Source organism: Sciurus carolinensis, unplaced genomic scaffold, assembly GCF_902686445.1.
Source record: "Sciurus carolinensis unplaced genomic scaffold, mSciCar1.2, whole genome shotgun sequence".
Lineage (NCBI taxonomy): Eukaryota > Metazoa > Chordata > Mammalia > Rodentia > Sciuridae > Sciurus > Sciurus carolinensis.
The window spans coordinates 777,417-784,497 of record NW_025920148.1 but is presented as its reverse complement, the minus strand read 5'-3'; the positions used below and the strand labels follow the sequence as shown (position 1 = coordinate 784,497).

General features: G+C 35.6%; 1 pseudogene; it reads left to right on the top strand.

Annotated features, from left to right (window-relative positions):
- Positions 1 to 3,468: 3,468 nt before the first annotated feature.
- On the top strand, positions 3,469 to 3,594 carry LOC124974441 (uncharacterized; annotated as a pseudogene).
- Positions 3,595 to 7,081: the final 3,487 nt, after the last annotated feature.

The window sequence follows — 7,081 nt, the reverse complement described above, 5'->3', positions numbered from 1 at the left end:
GCCTTTAGTGTACAAATAAGCAAGACCCAGAGATTTAAAAAAAAAAAAGTATCTGTCATGAACACTAAAGTAATGGCTTATCTATTTTCCTCCTCCAGCACCCATTGGGAGCAGGGTCTGCTCATGCTCACAGAGTTTGCCCTGGGCACTTGCGCCTCACCAAACCACCAAGCACATGAGCAGAACTGAGGACCAGAGCGGAAGTGAGACAGTGCTGTAGCGCCTCTGGGTGGTGGCGACAAGTGGTCATGGCATCCACCAGAGGTCTCCTGGTTTCTCTGACAGTGTTGGTGCTGTTGCTTCTGGGACTTCTGTGGACCCACGGGCAACAGAGCGACATGCTTGTCATCACGGAGGAGAACTGGAGCGAATTTCTGGAAGGAGAATGGATGATAGTATTGTGAGTGTGGGGTGTTTGTCCCATGATGCAGGTCAGTCCCCTCGGAGCCTGCTTACCTGACCTCATCCCCTCTTCCTCAGGCAGACCTCAGCTTCCCCGGGTCTTCGCTCCCAGGAGAATGTGCCTCAACTCCTCTGGGTCTCCAGCTTCTTTTCTTCTGCACTGTGTTCCAGTGTTTCTTTTCTAGTGCTGTGGTGCGCCAAAGGATTTGTGCGCCATCGAATTCTCTCTTAATTTTTCTTCATGGCTTTGAGATTGGGATTCTGGCGTCATGGGGTGGGGGTGGAGTCTGACTACTTCCCTTATTCTTTTTTTGAGAATCATCCTTTATAGATGGACATCCAGACTTATTTTCTCTAAGTTTACAGAAGAGAATATTGAGCACAATCTCTAACTTTTTGTTTATCCTTAAGAAACATCCATTTGTGGTTTTGGAATTTGGGAATTTTTATTGCATATGCTAAGTTGAAATAGGGTTATTTAAAAATATTTGTGCACCTCTCCATACATTCTCTCTTCCCCTCTCATTTTTTCATTGTGTATTCGCAATGTAAAGAATCCTTGAGTTGTGACTCCTTGGTCTCCGAGATATTGCATTAAGGAATTATTACTTTAATTATTACAAACTCTTAAGAGCATTAGGTTGCAGTAGTTTGAACAAAACTCTGTGTCTTGTGTGGTAGTTCTACCTTAAAGTCCTTTCTGCTGACATAGGAAATAAATACCTTTTTTTTAGATGCTAAATAGTTGTGGTGGTAGTATGACTAAAAAGAGTGGTGTAACTGATATTAACCAAAACAATCATTATTGAATATTACCTGTATACTGCACACTACAATAACCTTTAAATGCATTATTGTATTTAATTCCCTAATAATAGTTAATATTATCCCATTAGACAGATGCCTAATTTATCTGGCCAGATATTGGTATATTGGGTTTCTTAGGGCCACCAGAATAAGCATGCAATAATTGTTAGAACACCTGCTTCTTTAACAAGACCCAGGTATTTTCCTGGATCATGGATGAACTAAGTTGGCAATTAAGGAAACAAGTGGTGTGGACATCCCTTAGGGAGAACCTAGAAGACAGTAAGTAAATTTTGAATTCATAAAACATAATAACAAAAATAAAATAGGGAAAATGTTTATTACGCACATACTCTATTGTTGAAGCTGTTGAGGAGGGGAAATATAACCAGTGGAAGTATTTGTATTTTTTTTTCATCAGTAGCTTGTTTTAGATGTGGACATGTAAAATATTTAATTATATAAACAATATGTTAAGCAGTAGAGCTTATGAATTTATATAAAAAATAGTCAAATGTTACTTTGATATTTTTTAATTCATTTGGTCAAACAGTAAATATAGCATCAGAAGAGGTATTAAGGAGAAAACAACAAATAAAATACACTGACAATGAGCTAAATCCAAATTAGAGCATCTATTAGAAATTATAGAAGTGTTTTCCTTCTTTGTCCTTGGCTAATTATTTAAGATTCAACAAGTCTTTAAAAAAAGACAAGATACAATACATTAGAAAAAAGAAAGGATTGCTGAACAGGTTGGGACAGACTTATAATCCCAGCCACTCAGGAGGCTGAAGCAATCCCTATCCCTGATACAAAAATAAAATAAAATAAAATAAAAGAATTAAAGAAAAAGGAATTAATTTTCTTAACAGTGTGCTTTTAATTGCAAATAAATTATTTTCACTTAATCTATTCCTGATCAGAAGTTGTTATAGAGATATTTTCATTGTGATGCAATTTATTATTAAGGACTTTAAGTTTTATATATATTACTAGTTTGCTTTATTCTGCAGTCCTGTTTTTGAAATTTTCCCTAAAACAAGAAAATGTGAATACAGAAATTGTATTTTTTTTTACATGTATGGGCTTCATTTGTTCTGGTTCTATAAGCTGAGGGAAATTACAATCTACAGTAAAGTAGAAAAGCAAAATTCTAGGAAAAAATTAAAACCTGGATGATTATGAATGTCATTAAAATGCTAGTATTGTTGGTCATAGAATATGTAAACCCAGGGTCTTGGAAACTGACTGGCTTTAGTATTTGTGTGGGAGTTAGGTTTTGAAATGATATTTTTATATAATAATCCAGGTCCATAGCTTCTTTTTTAATTTATTTTTTTCTAGATTCTTTTAATATGAATAGTCTTCTTTCCTGAAACTGCCATCCCTGTGGCAATCCTCCTGCATAGTAGTAGTAGCTGCCTTAAGTTGGAACTTGTATTTCCCCATTCACCATAGCCCAGGTAACTTTCTATTTTTCCAACTCCTTGCAATTTACTCTGCAGTATAAAATTGTTAAAATGGTAAACTTCTAAAAAAGTCTTGAGCTTTCTGCTGGCCACATGGTTGTAGAAAAATCCAAGCATTTCTAAAGAACTGTATTTCATAAGGCCCTTGTCTTTAAAAATTTACTCTCAGGTTTGCCTTATTATGGATGGTTATGATCCTTAATTCACATTTCTTAATATCCAGATTGTTAGACCCATAGATCTGTATTCATGTGCAAAAATTAACCACTTTATTTTTAGTTTTTAGTGTAAATGTTCTTACTGAATTATATGTTTAAAATATTCTTCAGCTGGGGTTGTAGGTCAGAGGTAGAGTGCTTGCCTAGCATGCATGAGACACTCAGTTCAATCCTCAGCACCACATAAAAATAAATATAGGTGTATTGTGTCCATCTGCAACTAAAATATTTAAAAAACATTCTTCATAATTTTGTTTTATTCCAAAATTAGTAATCATGAGAGCACTTAGCTTTTTGATTTTAAACTATATTTTAGTTATGCACTGTACTATCCTACTTGTCAAAATCTTCAACCATAATGGAAAAGTTTTGCTGAATGGAGAAGAAGATCTTGAGGTTAATGATGTAAAAGTAGATGTTGCAGAGCAGACAGGTACTGTAAATCTGGAAGATGCTTTTTCTTTGCCAATTATGTTGAAATTTATCAAACTTTAAATATCTTACGCTCTTAACCTTGCATTACATTTTAAAAACAGTGTTTTGCATCTATTTAAATTAGTCCAAAATCAGTGAAGCTTACCTGACTTGTCATCTTTCTTATGGGGGCTCAGCATTCAATGACTGCAAAAAGCAGATTCCCTAGTTGTGTATAGAGCTCATTGTTTGTGTTGTTCTAAGGGACCTTGAAGTTATTATTTACTTCCTATTCCTGTCCATATAAATTTCTCTTATCTGTTCTTGTGCTCCAGTCTCCCAACTATTATTTAAGATGTCTTTGAGAAGTCTTAGAACACTGTGGTCCAAGTACACATTGGCCAAGTCATCATTTGCAACTCACCAAGTTTCAGAATAAGGACATGTTTCTTTCAAAGTCAAGGTCACATTCTCTGATTTGACTCTAAAATTGAATTTCAGATTTAATGCCTGTGATTTGACATGTGGGCTCTTAATTACAAAGTCCTAAGGTAGTAGTGTCAAATACACTCTTGTCATGGTCCACTACCCAAGTGTGGGTCTTGTCCTAAATGCTTCTGTCTTGACCAGCCCCAGTCTTGTTCTTGGTGGTAACAATAAAACTGGTTAGTTGAACTGTCCCAAGTAGTAACAATAGTAGCTCTTTTGCTGACCACTTACCTGTTGCAACTCTCAATTTTTTTTTATTTCTGGTTTACTCATCACACAACCTTATAAGATATGTAATATACAATATTACAGATAAGAAAATAGGTTAATTCTCAGTCATCAGTACTTGACACATGGTTAATAAGAAATGTAAGCTGTAACTGTTATTACCTGTCTTAAGAAAGATTCATAGTCTTTCCATATTTAGTAATAATGTAAACTGCCTTTTTTCTTGTATGTCAGTTATGATTTGATTTGAAACCTAAGACCATATTGACCCATCACTAGTAGTTTTAGTCATACATTATGTAATTTACCAAGTGCTTACATATATACAAAAATGTCTTCAATGATCAAACTTAACAAACTTTTAAATTGAGCTAATATGGAATAATGTGTTTTCTAAACTTGATTTAAGTATATAATTTATGTTTTTATTTTTTATTACAAATTTCTACTATTTTAGGCATAATTTTCATATTCTTAATAGCATTTAAATAATTCAGAATCACCTTATACTTAGTGATTATCCCATGTAAAACCTGGCGTATCTTCTTTTTCACTTGTAGAACTGAGTGTGTGGTTCCTACTATTTATCAGTAAGTATTTCAAGATCCTCAGTTATGGAGAAGGATGGATCATAGTGTAATTGGAATAGTAGGCCTCTCTCTTGGATCATGTTTGAAGAACTGAGGTAATCCAATCCAGGAAATATTTTAGAGAGCTCATTTTGATTTTATAGTACCCTAAGTTTCTTTAGATAGACAGATAATTCTTGAAGTAGTCTTTGCTGTCAGAGATTTATAGTTAATTGGAAAGTACTGCTCTTGTGAAATTGTGTGGTCCTCTTCAATATAGGAAATAGTTGTAAGCCCAGAGTGCTGATGTATCCTTTGGGAAATAGGATGAAGGGGAGATCTTGCTGTTTGCTGGAGCAGTTTCTGGAGAAGACAGGGTTTTAAGGAAATCTTGGGAGTAAAGCTGTCAAGAGTGCAGGGTAGAAGATGGTGCAGTGAGGAGAGGAGGGGCATCTGGCCATTTGGCTTCTGGTTTGGGGACTGACAGTCCCCTGGGAAGCCAATTGTATCTGCTGGACCATGCAAGAATACTAATCACACAGAATGAACACTTTCTTGATATTTAGGTTCTTTTCTATTTGTCTCAACAAAATTTTGAACTCAGGATGTGGCGGGTATTTCTATGTTGTCTTCTAGAGTGTGTAGTCCTGCTTCTTTCATCCAGCAACTTTCCCTACTGAAATATGGATACCTTTCTACACATTACCTCCATGGTTTGGAATGAAAAAAACAGCTTTTCTTTTGTTTCACCTTTCATATTCAACACAGGAGGAAGACCTTAGGATTCAGTTATCCTGCTGACCTCTCCAGAAAGAAAAATGCAAGTGATATGGGTCTTCTGCAACTTGCTTAATTTTAAAAACATTATTTTGAAAGCCAAAGGCCGATGTGTAATTTGAAACAGTTACTTAAGTTATGGTATTTGTGAATACTTTGCCTTTTATTCCCAACAAGAAGACTAACAAATGGAAAGTGTGGATGACTTCAGGGTTTTTAAAACATGTCTTCCTGTTTTGGCCACTATTATGATAAGCATATTTAAGACTGCAGCAGTAAATTCCAAATACTTGTTGTAATTTGAAAAGAAGGAGAAGTTAAAAAGTGACACACATCTCCAAATCCTGGTTCTTCTTGTGACATAGATTTACTGGAAATTTAATCCTTTGATATGATAAAGAATCATAAAGAGAAGGTATCAAGATTGATTGGTTTCATATCTGATATACCTAGAGTCTGTACAAATACAAATTTTAACATGTGTAAATCCACATTTTTGGATGAAAGGAGGGATTTTTCTCCTGGAGAAAGAAACTGTTGACTTTTTCAAAGGTCTTGGAAACTTTGCTATTTTTAAGTTTTTTTTCATTCTTCATGAAGAGGACCAAATAGTGTAAAAGCTAATTCTGTGAATGCATGCTTAGTTGAAAGAATGGTAAAAGCATACAACCCAGTTTGAATCCATGATGGTGTTGTGCCCAGCGGCTCGAGACCCCACAAAGACCACAAGAGACCACGATCAATGCAAGCAACAAAGAGTCATTTATTAGCAAGATCAAGCCTGGTCCTCCACGCACTCGATAACCGGTGATGCTAAGAGGCCCCAAGCCCTTGTTTAGCAGGGTTTTTATAATGAAAGGCAAGCAGTTTTACAGTGTTCATTTTAATTGGTTAACATATAAAATTGTATACAAAGCATGTTAGTTTAAGTTCTGTGTCACCCTGACCTCTGAGAGGAGGGTTGTCATTATGTTTAAGTTTGCTTTTTGGGTCAGCCACCTGACCTTTACAGATAAGATAAGAGGTGAGTTGAAAATTCTTTGCAGCTTTTATGAGGGGTTGAGGGCAGTTTGGGAAGAGCCTTGTATTTACACAGGTGCAAGCATATTCTATCTTTTCATTCCCCCCTCTCCAAGAACATTTAGCGAGCCAATCTTGGGTCTCTATTGTTTTAATTCTTGCTGCTTAATGGGCTGATATTTGGCCTTTAGCACCATTAGCTGTACCATATTTATTCTTTCTTTAACAAAGGCAATTAACTTATTGATTATACAAAGTCCTATAGTTAAAACTAGTAGCGACAATATTAGGGGTCCCACTATAGCAGACACCAGAGTAGTTAACCTAGGGGAAAATTTGAACCATGATTCAAACCAGCTCTGACTAGCTTCCCATTCTTTCTTTCTGTTTGTTAGTCCTTCTCTGACTTTTGCCATATTTTCCTTGATTTTCCCAGAGTGATCTATATAAAAACAACATTCTTCTCCTATGGCAACACAAAAGCCTCCTTGTTGTAAAAATATTAAGTCCAAACCTCATCTATTTTGTAAGACCACTTCAGCTAGGGAAGTTAAAAATTGTTGTAAATGAGAGATTGAATCTTCTAAACGCTCTATGTCCGCAGCTATTGCTGCTGTTAGATTGGAATAATGTTGGTTCTGAGTGACTAAGGATGCTACTCCAATTAATAACCCTCCCAAGCTAG